The following is a 15,336-nucleotide window of genomic DNA, read 5'->3' on the forward strand; positions in this document are numbered from 1 at the left end:
ACATTTTTGGTGGTTTCGGCCACTGGATTTAAACAGGTTTGTATATAATGTTATTGCCCTTTGAAAAACACTACTTAGTAAATTTTGTATTTGTATGTTGATTTAGCCATATGATCAAAAAATATAGGTACACTTCTGAATTTACAAGCCATTGTGTTCTGGCCATACAATAACTGTTTTCTTTATATTAAAATATATGCACATATATATATATATATTTATACAAAAGTTTAAATGTATTTTACATGTTCTTGATTAAGAGTCTATTGAGCCAAAATATACAGTGTGACTGCCAATATTAGGCACTTTAGCCTCCTGCCTAGTTTTAAACTTTCCCAGTTCAGGTTATTCAGCCTGTCTACACAATTTATTAGGAGATGTGAGAACAAGTATTAGAGTTTATTTTTGTGGTCAGTTGAAGGAAAATACATATGACACAAAATTGTAACATTTAAAAGTAATCAAAGTTAGCAGATATATTGTACACATAGAATAAAATTTTATATTAGAGATTTATTTTACATAGATTTGTAGCTTTAGAAATATCTTCTCAATTCTGTAACTGCAAATTCTGTCATCCAAAAGATTTTATATTCATTTTTATACTAGAATCCTCAGCAACTGTGAATAAAAGATTTCTGTGTCGTGATCCTGTATGGAAATGCAAAATACTCAATGAGTAATGCTGGCCCCACACATTGTGATATAACAGTCAATATGGGGTACTTGGCCCATATCACAATGTGTGCAGCCTGAAAATGATCACTGTACCTGATAAGGAATGGGATTGAAATACCGACGGTTCAACAGCCGCCATACCAAATCCCGACAGTGGAAGGCCGACAGCAGGAGATCCTGACACCCGGTGGTAAGTTTCCAAACCCTCCCCTCTCCCCCCCTAACCCTCCCTTAAGGATGCCTAACCCTAACCTCCACCCAGTGGTGCCTAAACCTAACCCCAACCTCCTGCAGCCTAAACCTAACCCTCCAGGGGGGGTACCTAACTCTAGCTTCCCTCTAGTGGCGCCTAACCTTAACCTCCCCCCTTCCCTTAGTTTAACCCTAACCTTCCCTGGGGGGGTGCCTAACCCTAAGTCCCCCAGGAGTTTCTAAACCTAACCCCCCCATCCCCGGGCTAAGTGTTATACTTACCCGGCACACGACGATGGAGGGGGTCAGTCTTCCGGCGTTGGGATTAAGATAGATGTCGGTATTTCGACGCCTATCCTAAATCCCATGTCGGGCAGGTAGTGCCGGGATTTAGACCGGCGGCATTGCGTCCGCCGGTCTATTAACTGCATCCCCCTGATAATAATCTAAATTAAATTTTTGGATCATTGTTATGGGTGTGATACAAAAGGTAGACAATAAAAGGGTAGACATTAATTTAATCAACACCAAAAGTTTGACATGGAAAAATGTCGACATGACAAAAGTTAGATATACAGAAGGTCGATATGTACAAAAGGTCAACATATTTTTTTTGTTTTTTTAACCCTAGTCTTCACCCTAACTCTCTTCTTGGTGCCTAATCCTAACCGTCCCTCCTAGTGCCTAATCCTCACCCTCACATGTGTCAACCATTTCTGTGTTGACCATTCCCATGTAAATTTTTTTAACTTGTCGAACTTTTGTACCTGTCGACCTTCTGTACTGTCGACCTTTTGTCATGTCGACCTTCTTCCCTGACGACCTTCTGGTGTTGACCAAATCATTGTCGATCTTTTCATTGTTGACCTTTTGTATGGAACCCCATTGTTATACTTGTAGAAGATGACTGCAAACAGCGGCAGCTCCTACCCGCTTTGATGAGGGTGGATACCAGTGCTGCAATCAGAGTGCAGACAGTCCCAGCACTTGCTTAATGAATCTGGCAGGCACTGGTACCGGCACATGCATACAAACAGTGGTGGGACCGGCACATGCGCACACTGGCTTCTAGGGACTGCAGCCCCTAGAAACCAGGTAGGGATGTCATCAGAAAGGAAGAGGAGTGGTTTGCTATTGAAAGCACTCTCTCCCTGGTAATCACAGCCCCAACCCAAAATGGCAGTCCCAGGGTGAGAAAGCATTCCACTCCCCCCCCTCCCACCATTGGGACTGTCCTGTCCTGTGTGTGATTTGCAGATAGTACTTACAATAGGAAGCCACTGCCAGAGAGAAGCCAGTGCAAGGGCTCACTGGGAATGGCAGATTTTACTGCGCGTGGGGAAGGTGGGTATTAGTTTCTTATATCTGTGGTAATCTTTGAGAGCCACTGGACTAATGCAACCTCATTGTGTCATCATAAAAAACTTTTACACACCTCCTATAACTATATTTACTTCTCTCTTTCTGCTTTTATTAGCTGGTGACATATCACCAAATCCAGGCCCCACATACATACAGCTGATTTACTATGGAATAAAAATCCTGCAAACCTCATACACCATGTGTCTCCCATCACCCTCCAAATCACTAAATGTGCCTTATGGAATCCACACTGTGAACAACTTCATTATTTTCAACAACTGTCCACCTCTCCACAACAACTACTGTCACCAATTCTACATTCACTCTCCTGAGACTGCTGTTTCACACCTTAACCAAACTCTTTAACTATCCCTTGATGAAGGGGCTCCAGCTCCCTATCAAACTTCATGTAAACTGAAATAACAACCATGGCTTTCCACAGTAACAAAATGCCTGCAAAACTCTCACGTAAAGTAGAATGTCAGTGATGTAAATCTCTTACTCCAAATAACTTCCTCACATACTGTATAGTAGGAATCCAACCATCTGTCATCCTAACGCTCTGTCCCATGGTCATTGCCTACCCCATCTGCGTCACCCCTGTCTGTCATCCCCTCACCTTTAGAATGCAAGCTCTCACGAGCAGGGCCCTCTTGTACTTTTCCTTCCTTTGCTCATATTGTTGTCTACTCTATACTCCTTACAACAGCATCTAACCCTTGACTTTTGTCATCCTGCTAATGTTGCAGCAATGTTTATATACCATGTACTTGTCCTACAATGTATTGTACTGTACTGTTTTCTTATTCTGTTCAACAGTTTATGTACTTTGTTAGGTGCTGCAGAACCCTTATGGCGCCATATAAAGAAAGGATAATAATAATAATAATAATAATAATAATTTCTGGTCACCCTAACAAGCCCCGGTGATGCCAGAAGAGATTGGGCTGCTGAACTCTGTACCATTAGATATGCATTAAAATGACAGGTTATACATGCAGCTACTTTGTTACATGCAACTACTTTGTTACATGCAGCTACTTTGTTACATGCAACTACTTTGTTACATGCAGCTACTTTGTTACATGCAACTACTTTGTTACATGCAGCTACTTTGTTACATGCAACTACTTTGTTACATGCAGATAATATGTTACATGCAGCTTCTTTGTTACATGCAACTACTTTGTTAAATGCAGATAATATGTTACGTGCAGCTGCTATGTTACATGCAGCTACTATGTTACATGCAGCTACTTTGTTACATGCAGCTACTTTGTTACATGCAACTACTTTGTTACATGCAGCTACTTTGTTACATGCAGCTACTTTGTTACATGCAACTACTTTGTTACATGCAGATAATATGTTACATGCAGCTTCTTTGTTACATGCAACTACTTTGTTACATGCAACTACTTTGTTAAATGCAGATAATATGTTACGTGCAGCTACTATGTTACATGCAGCTACTATGTTACATGCAGCTACTTTGTTACATGCAACTACTTTGTTACATGCAACTACTTTGTTAAATGCAGATAATATGTTACGTGCAGCTACTATGTTACATGCAGCTACTATGTTACATGCAGCTTCTTTGTTACATGCAACTACTTTGTTACATGCAACTACTTTGTTAAATGCAGATAATATGTTACGTGCAGCTACTATGTTACATGCAGCTACTATGTTACATGCAGCTACTTTGTTACATGCAACTACTTTGTTAAATGCAGATAATATGTTACATGCAGCTACTTTGTTACATGCAACTACTTTGTTAAATGCAGATAATATGTTACATGCAGCTACTTTGTTACATGCAACTACTTCGTTAAATGCAGATAATATGTTACATGCAGCTACTTTGTTACATGCAACTACTTCGTTAAATGCAGATAATATGTTACATGCAGCTACTTTGTTAAATGCAGCTACTATGTTACATGCAGATAATGTTACATGATGCTACTATGTCACATGCATTTACTTTGTTACATGAAGCTACTTTTTTTTACATGCAACTACTTTGTTAAATGCAGCTACTATATTACATGCAGCTACTTTGTTAAATGCAGATAATATGTTACATGCAGCTACTTTGTTAAATGCAGCTATTATGTTACATGCATCTACTTTGTTACATGAAGCTACTTTTTTTGCATGCAACTACTATGTTGCATGCAGCTACTATGTTACATGCAGCTACTTTGTTACACGCAGATAATATGTTACAAGCAGCTACTTTGAAGAATCAGACCCTAATCAAATGCATCTTAACAGTCAGGGAAGAATGTCAGGGCCAGGCAATATATGGTTTCTGAGACACAAGTATAATACATTGATAGAATCAGTAAACTTAAAAAAAAAAAGAAAAGAAAATCCAATTTTTCCCACCACCATTCCTTTGATATATATTTGCCTGTAACTTAATATATACAGTAACTAATAATGTTTAATGGCACTATAAACTAGAGATGAGCATTTTCGGTTTTACTCGGTTATGTTCAGCTCTCAAAAAGCTGCATCTTATTTGGCTATCCAGCTCAATGAACCTCGGCAGTGAATGACAGATTGGGCATACACACTATACAATGTGTACGATATATCGTTTCGATCCTCGACGGAACAATATATCAGGCAGTGTATCATATAGTGTGTACGCAGCTTAAGGGCTGATCTTACATGTAGCATATAGATACTGGACAGTTTTATTTTTATACTGCAATGTAGAGTTCAGCTTGGACACGTTCCACCTAACCCTAAATCTCTCTGCATATTTTACATCTGCCCCACATGCAGTGCAACATGGTTTTGCCGAGGTGCATAATTGATCCTTGTTTTTGCTGTGCTTCCAACTCTGAATGTGCCTCTACATATGCCATGTCTCAATAACCTTACCCTTCATTCTATCTCTTACTGCAAGCTACAGCAGCCATGGTCATTGATATCTAATATTGGGGTTGAGTATGGGATCCCGGCAGTCAGAATCCCGACACCATCAGCTAAGTACCCTAACCCTTACCCCTACCCCTTGCTCCCTGGATCCTGAACCTAACCTCCCCCCTAGTGCCTAAACCTAACCTCCCCACACTCTAAACCCAACACTCCCCTTAGTGCCTAACCCTCCCCCTAGTGGCAAACCATGACCACAGAAACCTAACCCTGCCCCTAACCCCAGGTACCTTCGGGATGCTGGCGGTCTGGATACTAGAGCCGGGATCCCGTAGGGATTTTGGCGCGGATATTTTGTATGATTCTTTACCTGTCAGGTGCTCCACTGTAACTTAATATGTTGCCATTTACAAATAAACTGATAATATTGTATAGATGAGCATGGGTTGGTTATCTGACATGCTTTGACAAGTATTCGTTTTTATAATTCCCTGGCTATGCCTAATTCCTGTTTCTCATACATGACTCAGACGGCTTTTGATCAGATAGCAAATAATCTGCATTTTCCCATCCAATCTTTGCTGTGTTCCTTGAACATTGATTCATTTCCAGAGCCAGCAGTACAGTGTGTCTCTCTCAGTACCTACTAGGAAAATAACATCCCATTACATTTCATCATCCGCAACCTCACTACATAGCCAGACACAATCACAGAACACAAGTCCTCTTCCTGCTCCTTGTAGTGACTTGGCAGTTACTGAGTATCTACAGCTCAGACTGCCCTTCACAAAAATAGTACATTGCTGATTTTCCAGAAAAGGAATGACCCTGAGCATTCTGTACTGGTGCTGTCTCATTGTTTGCTTTAAGAGGCAGAGGAAGAAAAGAACAGTCACGCACAGGGAGGACAGGGGGTGTAAATGGAGGAGGGATCCATGTGTTCTGATACTATATAGCCACAGCCCACTGTCTGCAGTAGATGGTACCAATGGGTAGGGCAATCAGGAAAGGACTCAATGTACTTTTGTATGTACTTTAACTAATGGTAGGCGTGCAACATAATGGAAAGGCTTCAGGAAATGTTGTCTGCCTCCTCTGCATGTTTATCCTCCTGTTGATTCTCTAGCCCCCTCTTTTTCTTGTACTAATAACAGCTGCAGTGTGCTAAGAAAAAGCATTAGTCACAAGACGATTTCTCAGAATGAATACATTGCTTATCACTTCTCAGGAACTGAAGGGTGTGTGCAGCAGGTGTATCTTAGTAGGGAGAGATAATTGCTCATTGATGTAGGGGTTTAATATTTGCTATCTGCTCGTCATTATCAGGTATTTAATATTTAATATTGTTGGTCATTTGGGATTTGTTTTAAAAGCAAAAGAGACAGACAGAAATATTTATTACAGCAAATGATGTGTTAACGTAACATTTATACAAACTACAAAAAGTAGTTGCATCTTCTTTTCAAACATACGCAGTTTGCAAAAATGCAACAGGGACATCTTGTGTGCTATATAACATACATATCAAGGTGTTATTAGTTACAGGGTGATGGAATATACGACTTACAACATACAACATGCAACATACTTAACTACTTTCCCTGAGTCTTAGGGCCGTATTCAATTCGGAGCGAAAAGCCGTATATGGTGATCATTTTTCGCCGATGACATCATTTTCACCGATTCCACTTTTCCCCGTATTCATTTTCGGCGACTTTTCGCCGGTGTGGAAAGTCAATTCATCAGACCCGGCGAAAAAGTATCACCTAGGAATAGGTGGCGAGAAAAAGTGCAGAATTGGGGTTTTGGGGTACAGACTTCCAAAAACCACCCTGCAGCCCTTGGACAGTCCCCTACAGGTAATCTGTGTCAAAACTTTTTTTAAAAGTACCTTAGGACAACCCAAAAGAGTACTTTTGTTTTGGGGGTAAAAAAAAAAACTAGCAAAATAGTCTCAGGGGGGTCCCCAAGTATGCCCCAGGTGGTTTTTTTTATTGCAGGTGGTTGCGGCAGGTGGATTTTTCATGTTTTTTAAAATTTCATATTAGCAACTTTAAAATATGCTTACACCCATTTTCATGTACCCCAAATTTGATGGAACTACTTATTTTGTAAAAAAAACCCTACTAAATGCTGTTCTTCACCACCTTCTTAAAAACACAAAACCCATTGAGATCGTTTAAAGACCCCACATACCTTTAGCAGGGCTATTTGGGGGTACCCAAAGTAAACCCCTATGTCAGAGCATCTTTTGGGGGGTGTCAGGCTGATTTCCCCAAAAATGACAGGACTTTTCGCTGATTTACGAATTTGCCGGGTCCTGTTTTCGCCGATTTCAAATTGAATACGGGGATACGCAGGCACGAGCGCGATACTTTTTTGCCCCTGAAACCAGTGATGATGGCGAAAAGTCCGGCAACGGACTTTTCGCTTCTAATTGAATATGCTCCTATATATGGACCAGTCACTAACGTGCAACCACACATTATATACATACTTGCCTACTTTTGAAAAAGCATTTCAGAGAGATTGAGAAAGCAGCACCTATGAGCGCAGCGGTAAGGTGGACGTGTACTGCTACATCTGACAGGCATGTCATATAATTGATTTACATTGAAATGTAAATGAGCCCCAAAGCAATTAGTAAGAGCTACTTATTGATGAAAACACACTAAAGGCGCACATCCACTAACAGATGAGGTAACTACAGTACGATTACGACATTGTAATAGTACCATCGTTCCCCATCCCCTGCAGTGCCCACACTGAACGATTAGTCCTTCAGTGTAGGCACCCTCCATCATCCCTGAACATGGCCAATCTGTCGTTATCGGCAGAATGATCGGCATGTTTAGCCGATGACTGATGTCAGAAACGACCAGCGGGAGCACGCATCGCTGGTCGTTTCCAACATTATTGTGCACAATTTGTGCACGATTAATGAGCGATTGCACGATCACGATGTCGTAATCGTGCAATCACTCATTAATATCTGCTAGTGGTATGCAGCATTATACTTCACCAAACTGTCTCCAAGTCCTGCATGGCCTACAGTGGTCACTTCAAGCCATAGAACCAGTGCTTTTTTTGTGGTGGTATCAGTACCGGCACCTTTTTTTGAGTCTAATTTTTAACTCTTATAACTAATTCAAGATGCAGGAAGAAATCACCAGGAGACTGTGCTAAGTAATTTGCTATGTGACACTTGTATATCTGTGTGTGCATTTCAATACATGATTCTCTTAGCTAACCTGGAGGAGTTTCCCTGTAATTCTGATAGCAACAGGGATCTCCTACCAACAGATAGAACAGTAGAGACGTGTCTCTAAAATCTTCCTTATTACAATTAATAGTCCTTCCACTCCCTTATTTTGTGTCTGAAGCGGCTGCATGACACAGAAGGATAGAAGTGTTAGTGACAACCGTGTCAAGTTCTATCAAAATTGTATCCAAGCAGTTTGTATCTGGTTTTTAATTTCTAGGAGCTAAGACATTTGTCATACCAAGAGTGTAAGAATATACTCTGTCCTATATTAATATATGTTTTGCACATTTATGTATCCGAATCACGGTACCAAAGAGGAATGACATCACTTGATGCTTATTGCTTAATTCCTTCTTTTTTCATATTGATTGATATTACATCCACTGCCCTTTTCTCGTGGATGATTGTACATGAGATATAGTGGATGAACACCAAATAGAATTATTGAAGGTGGTACTCTGAGTGGAATTTTGAGATTTCCCTTTTTAGGTAGAGCATAGGTGATAAGTGTTAGAATGAACATTCATTACTTATTTTTTTCCTCGCACACCTACTGCAAATAGCCTAATTCAGTGGTTCCCAAACTGTGTGCCGTAGAACCCTGGGGTGCCTCAGGACACTTGCAGGGGTGCCTCAGGTTGGTAGTCCAGCACCAAATCAAATTCTTTATGATCAATGTAATGTAATGTAATGTAATGTAAATATGTGACAAACAGAAGTGCAAACCTGTCCACCACCACATAACTGACCCTAAGGATGACAGGTAAGCACAATTTACTTCACTGTACTACTTCATTCCATTTTTTTCTGAATTTCTCAATTACAAACTTTTGGCTTAGGGGTGTCGTGAAAACAATGCTGATACTCTAGGGCACCGTGATTCAAAAAAGTTTGGGACCTCTGGCCTAATTGAATACATATAACCCAGGCTCTTTAGGGTATCAGAAGGGAATTTATTTGATATTATTTGATATTTCGCATAACCCTCGATATTTAATACTTTAATGATATTTTCTTTGATATACCCCCGCTTTGAACACGTTGGGAATATTTTAAAGAGGTAGTATCCAATATAAATTGTGTTTTAATAAATATACTCATCATATTGTTTGAATTACTATGTTTAAGTGTGCCCCAAAAAGCCGTATTTTGTCTTCTCCTTGCTTTCTGGCAAGAATAGAAAAATAAAAAGTTTAGGGGTCTATTTACTAAGCAGTGTTTTAGTTACAGAGTGAAAATTGATAAGAAATTGATAAGGTTGTGTTTGAAAAATGACAGCTGGGAGCTGATCGGCTGGCACCTTATCACTTTCTTATCACTTTTCACTCTGTCTCCTAACACTGCTTAGTAAATAGACCCCTTAGAGACTTAAAATTTGGGAGCACCACCAACCAAGAGCTGTACTATATGTATTGTGTCAAAACAGCTAATATGTTGTGATCTATTATATAAATTATGTCCTATTTGATCTTGTGCAGAATCAAGTTGTATATATGAATGATATCTGTGTGTGCGACTGAAGCTGGGTACACACTAAATGATATGTGTACCCAGCGATGCTACACACGACCCGGCTGCTGACGGGCCAACATATCAGGCGGTCCGTACACACTGGGCGATCTGGTGCCCGACATGCCCCCCTCGCATAGCGCTGCATGGGATCATCAGTCACATCGCCTGATCATATATGCTAAACATAAGATTAGGCAATGAGGCTGACAACCCCACGGGAGCACGCTCTACACGATGTAGTGCATACACACTAGACATATGTTAAAGATTTGTCGTTCCATTGTGTCGGAGCGGCCAAATCGTTAAAGATATCATGTAATGTGTAGGGGCCTTTAGTCTCTGTGGTAAATTTGCTAAAGTGAGAGTTTTTAGAAGTGGAGATGTTACCCATAGCAACCAATCAGATTCTAGCTATTATCTTCTAGAAGGTGCTAGTTAAATGTTAAGTAGAATCTGATTGGTTGCTATGGGCAACATCTCCACTTCTAAAAATTCTCACTTTAGTAAATATACACCTTTGAATTAGTATTCAAAGTGCTACCATGCAGAGTCTTTTTTCCACACCAAGTTCTGTCTACAGACTCAGTCGCACACAGATATACAAGTGTTGCATATCAAATTAATCAGTGTAGTCTCCTGATGCTTCCTAGTCACATCACATTGCGACTAAGATGCATTTTCGGCAAAAAAAGACACTGAGTTGCACGGGACAAGGCAGCTCACTCACCCCAGGCATCTCGCCCTGCATGGCGTATGAGGCTAGATGTATGAGAACACATCTGTAGCAAACATTGTGTATATAATATATATATATATATATATATATATATATTCTAGCCAATGTACCAGGTGTCACCTGGGTAGATCTTAGATGTTTACATCCATTACAGTCCAGGTTTTAAGGACATCCATGCTTAAACACAGGTGATTTAATTAGTACCTCGGTCAATTTGATTTAACCATCTGGACTCAAGCATGGATATCCTTAAAACCTGGACTGATAAGATAGGTACCACTGGCGTAAGTTCATCCCAGACGCCCGGAGGTATGTTATAATTTGCCCTCTCATCCTAAAAAAATGGAAAATAAATATAGAGCATATCTATCTATCTATCTATCTATCTATCTATCTATCTATCTATCTATCTATCTATCTATCTATCTACACAAAAACACTAATATAGAATATGTGAATTTGTTTCTATTAGGCCTATTTACTAAAGTAAATTTGCAGGATATAACCCTAAAACACCCTTTTTTGGGTATATACAGCTATGCGTTAGTCACAGGTAAGATAGTGACCTGTATAGTGCAATTAGCATGAGGCTCAGAGTCCTCCTGATGGAGACAAAAGCAATCTAAATTTGCAGGATATAACCCCAAAACACCCTTTTTCGGGTATATACAGCTATGCGTTAGTCACAGGTAAGATAGTGATCTGTATAGTGCAATTACATGAGGCTCAGAGTCCTCCTGATGGAGACAAAAGCAATCTGATGTGGGATGGGGAGCCCTCCTAATACCCTTGATGGAGGGGAAAACCAATTGATGTGAGTGGGAAGCACTGCTGATACCCCAGATAGAGGGGAAAGCCATAGGGTTTTGAGGACTGAGTTTGAGTCAAGATACTGTAAGACTGCTGCTGTGGTGGAACTATAAATCACAAAATGCCCAGTCTACTGCTTACTGCTTCACATGCTGGGAAGTTGCTCCACCAAAAATCTTTCCCCAGACTCAGTCGCTGCTACCTCAGGCCCACACCTCCCATGCCCTCTTACTAATCACATCTACATAAGTATTCACAACCTTTGCTCAATACTTTGTTGAAGCACCTTTGGCAGCAATTACAGCCTCAAGTCTTTTTGAATATGATGCCACAAGCTTGGCACACCTATCTTTGGGCAGTTTCGCCCATTCCTCTTTGCAACACCTCTCAAGCTCCATCAGGTTGGATGGGAAGCGTTGGTGCAAAGCCATTTTCAGATCTCTGTAGAGAAGTTCAATTGGATTCAAGTCTGGGCTCTGGCTGGGACATTCACAGAGTTGTCCTGAAGCCACTCCTTTGATATCTTGGCTGTGTGCTTAGGGTCGTTGTCCTGCTGATAGATGAACCGTCGCCCCAGTCTGAGGTCAAGAGCGCTCTGGAGCAGGTTTTCAACCAGCATGTCTCTGTACATTTCTGCATTCATCTTTCCCTCTATCTTGACTAGTCTCCCAGTTCCTGCCACTGAAAAACATCCCCACAGCATGATGCTTCACTGTAGGGATGGTATTGGCCTGGTGATGAGCGGTGCCTGGTTTCCTCCAAACATAACGCCTGGCATTGACGCCAAAGAGTTCAATCTTTGTGTCATCAGACCAGAGAATTTTGTTTCTCATGGTCTGAGAGTCCTTCAGGTGCATTTTGGCAAACTCCAGGTGGGCTGCCATGTGCTTTTTACTAAGGAGTGGCCTCCGTCTGGCCACTCTAATATACAGGCCTGATTGGTGGATTGCTGCAGAGCTCGTTGTCCTTCTAGAAGGTTCTCCTCTCTCTACAGAGGAATGCTGTAGCTCTGACAGAGTGACCATCGGTTTCTTGATCACCTCCCTGACTAGGGCCGTGAATACTTATATACATGTAATTTCTTAGGTTTTTTTTCATTCAATTTGCAAAAATCTCAAAAAAACTTTTTACACGTTGTCATTATGAAGTATTGTGTGTAGAATTTTGAGGACAAAAATTAATTTATTCCATTTTGGAACAAGGCTGTAACATAACAAAATGTGGAAAAAGTGAAGCATTGTGAATAATTTCCGGATTCACTGTATATGGTTATGGTAGCTTCTCAGGTGCCGGGAAGAGATGCTGGTGCTGTCTCCCATAGTTATGCCCCTGAGAGGTACACATTTTAAGATTATCTGTCCAATGTGGCTGGTTGGAACGAAAATCTGGTGATGTACGGGAGCAAATGACAATAAACCATTTGCTCCCAAATACCGGAAAACGGACAAAAACGGTCGTTCGGACAAACTGGTTAAATCATATGGATTTAACTAATTTGTCTAGATGACCATTTTTGTCTAGAGTTTGAGAACAAATGGTTGATTGTCATTTCCTCCCATACATTACAAAATTGTTGTTCCGACCAGTCAGATTGGACAAATAATATAACCTTATAGTGTATACCTAGCTTAATGGCAGAGTTTGAGAAACTCTGGCTGATCTACCTTTGTGGGACATTCCTATAGAAATGTGGTTCCTCCTGATAAACACCTGGTGCAAATGGTAGTAATGTACAAATGTAGCCATCGTGACAAGCATTCACCTGAATAAATGCATGTATTTGCCCCTTTTCATGCACCTGTCCTTTCCCAGTGAAGGTGTAAATGCATTAATGGTTGGGTACATATCAAGGGGCGGTGATGCAATGATACATTGTGCACACTATATACACTACGCAATCCGATGTATGACAGCGCGAATTATCGTTACATGCAGCTTGTAACTATACCGCACTGTTCATTGCATTGTCCCATGTGCAGCACAGCAGATGGGACGTGCCAACGACAGATCCGGTGTACAAGCTATATAATGTCTACGATTCCTGGAATTCTCGTCGGAACAATATATCTAAATAATGTAAGATTCCTAAATAATGTGTATATAATGTGTACAATTCCTAAATAATGTGTATATAATGTGTATGATTCCTAAATAATGTGTATATCATGTGTACGATTCCTGGAATCCGCTTCGGAACAATATATCTAAAGCCGCGTATCCACTAGTAGACATGGAAACGACAGCACGATTATGACATTGTAATTGTGCTGTCGTTTCCATGTCTAGTGATGTACCTACACTGAATGTTCACTCGTTCAGTCTAGGCACATCCATCATCCCCGCACATGAACCTGACGGGATTGACCAGCATGTACGGGCGATGATAGATGTCGGAAACAACTAGCGGGCACGCGCATCGCTGGTGATTTCCGACCAAAACATGCCCGATGCATGCGCGATTTGCAAGCGATTGCACGATAACGGCGTCGTTATCGTGCAATCGCTTGGTAAAATCGCTAAGTGGATACCCCCCATTACAATAAGTTTGGATCTAGCTTAACTCTACATGAGCCCATTAGTGTTTCTTGTAGCTTCATTTAGTCCAGTTCCAGTTTAAAGTAAAGGGAACAAAAAAGAAAACTCCTGTTAATATTTTATCTATGATGCAGGAAAAACCGTAATGATTGTCATGAAGCAAAGTGCAACCAGTATTATGTGATTGCCTTCTGAGAACTGTGTCTGTTTCCAGGTATTTTATCATTACTATTTTCACAGATACTTAGAATTCAGGTTATGTGTGCAGGAGACATTTTACCTTATTGCTTTGCCCCAAAAATGTAGATATTTGCTATGTTTCTATATTACATGTGAAGGACATATACAAATAATTTGATGTATATAGTTTTTCTTTGTGTTTTGTTTTGTTGGTACTTGGATGATGCTGTTGAATAATATTTTTCCAATTTTCTGCACTTGTGATTTTAGGCCCTCATTCAGAGCCGTACGCTCTGAGCAGAGCGCACGCTCTGAATGAGGGCCGGGCTCCATTTTCATGGAGCGTCCTCCTGGACGCTCGTATAGCTGTGGGTCACCACCCACAGACTATACGAGCGTGCATTGTGATGGTCGCGATGGTCGAGACCATCGTGACCATCGAATTTGCGAGCCGGAGCCTGCGGTTGAGGTTTTCAACCGCAAGCTCCGGAGTGATTTTGGCTCTATCAGAGACAAAATCACTCCCACTGACATCACTAGTGATGTCAGTGGGCTGGCTTTTGACGGGAGGCGTTCCCGTGGGAACGCCCCCGTCAGGGAGGCACGCCCCTGGCACGCCCACCAAAGGGGGTGTGCTGTCAATCAACATTGACAGCACACCCCCTTTGATCGGACACAACGAGCGAAGGACTTTCCTTCGCTCGTCGCGTCTGGCGCATGCGCACGACGGAGCTCCCTCCGTTGTGCGCATGCTCAGTCCATAACATCGACCCACTTGCGAGTGGGTCTGAATCAGGCCCTTAGTGCAAACTGAAATCAGCACCAATAACTCAAACAGTAAAGCTGCATACACACGTAATGATTTTATTAACCAACTATTTTCGTTAACAATTTTCATTCAGATTTTCCCTTGAAAAAGTGAACGAAAATCGTTTACAAAAATCGTTGGTTACTAAATTAATGAACAAATTTGTGAACGATTTTCATGAACGTTGAACGATGAACGATTTTTTAATCATGGATACAGTGAATGGACACCGTTCATCATTCATCGTTCATTCTGTACAACATGAACGATTTTCTGAATGAAAATCGTTATGTTGGACAGCCAGAATGGACGATGAACTACAAACTACAAACGGGAGCGCGCTTGAACGATTATTGTTCA

Source organism: Taudactylus pleione, unplaced genomic scaffold (assembly GCF_031769625.1).
Source record: "Taudactylus pleione unplaced genomic scaffold, aTauple2 ptg000177l, whole genome shotgun sequence".
NCBI classification, from domain to species: domain Eukaryota; kingdom Metazoa; phylum Chordata; class Amphibia; order Anura; family Myobatrachidae; genus Taudactylus; species Taudactylus pleione.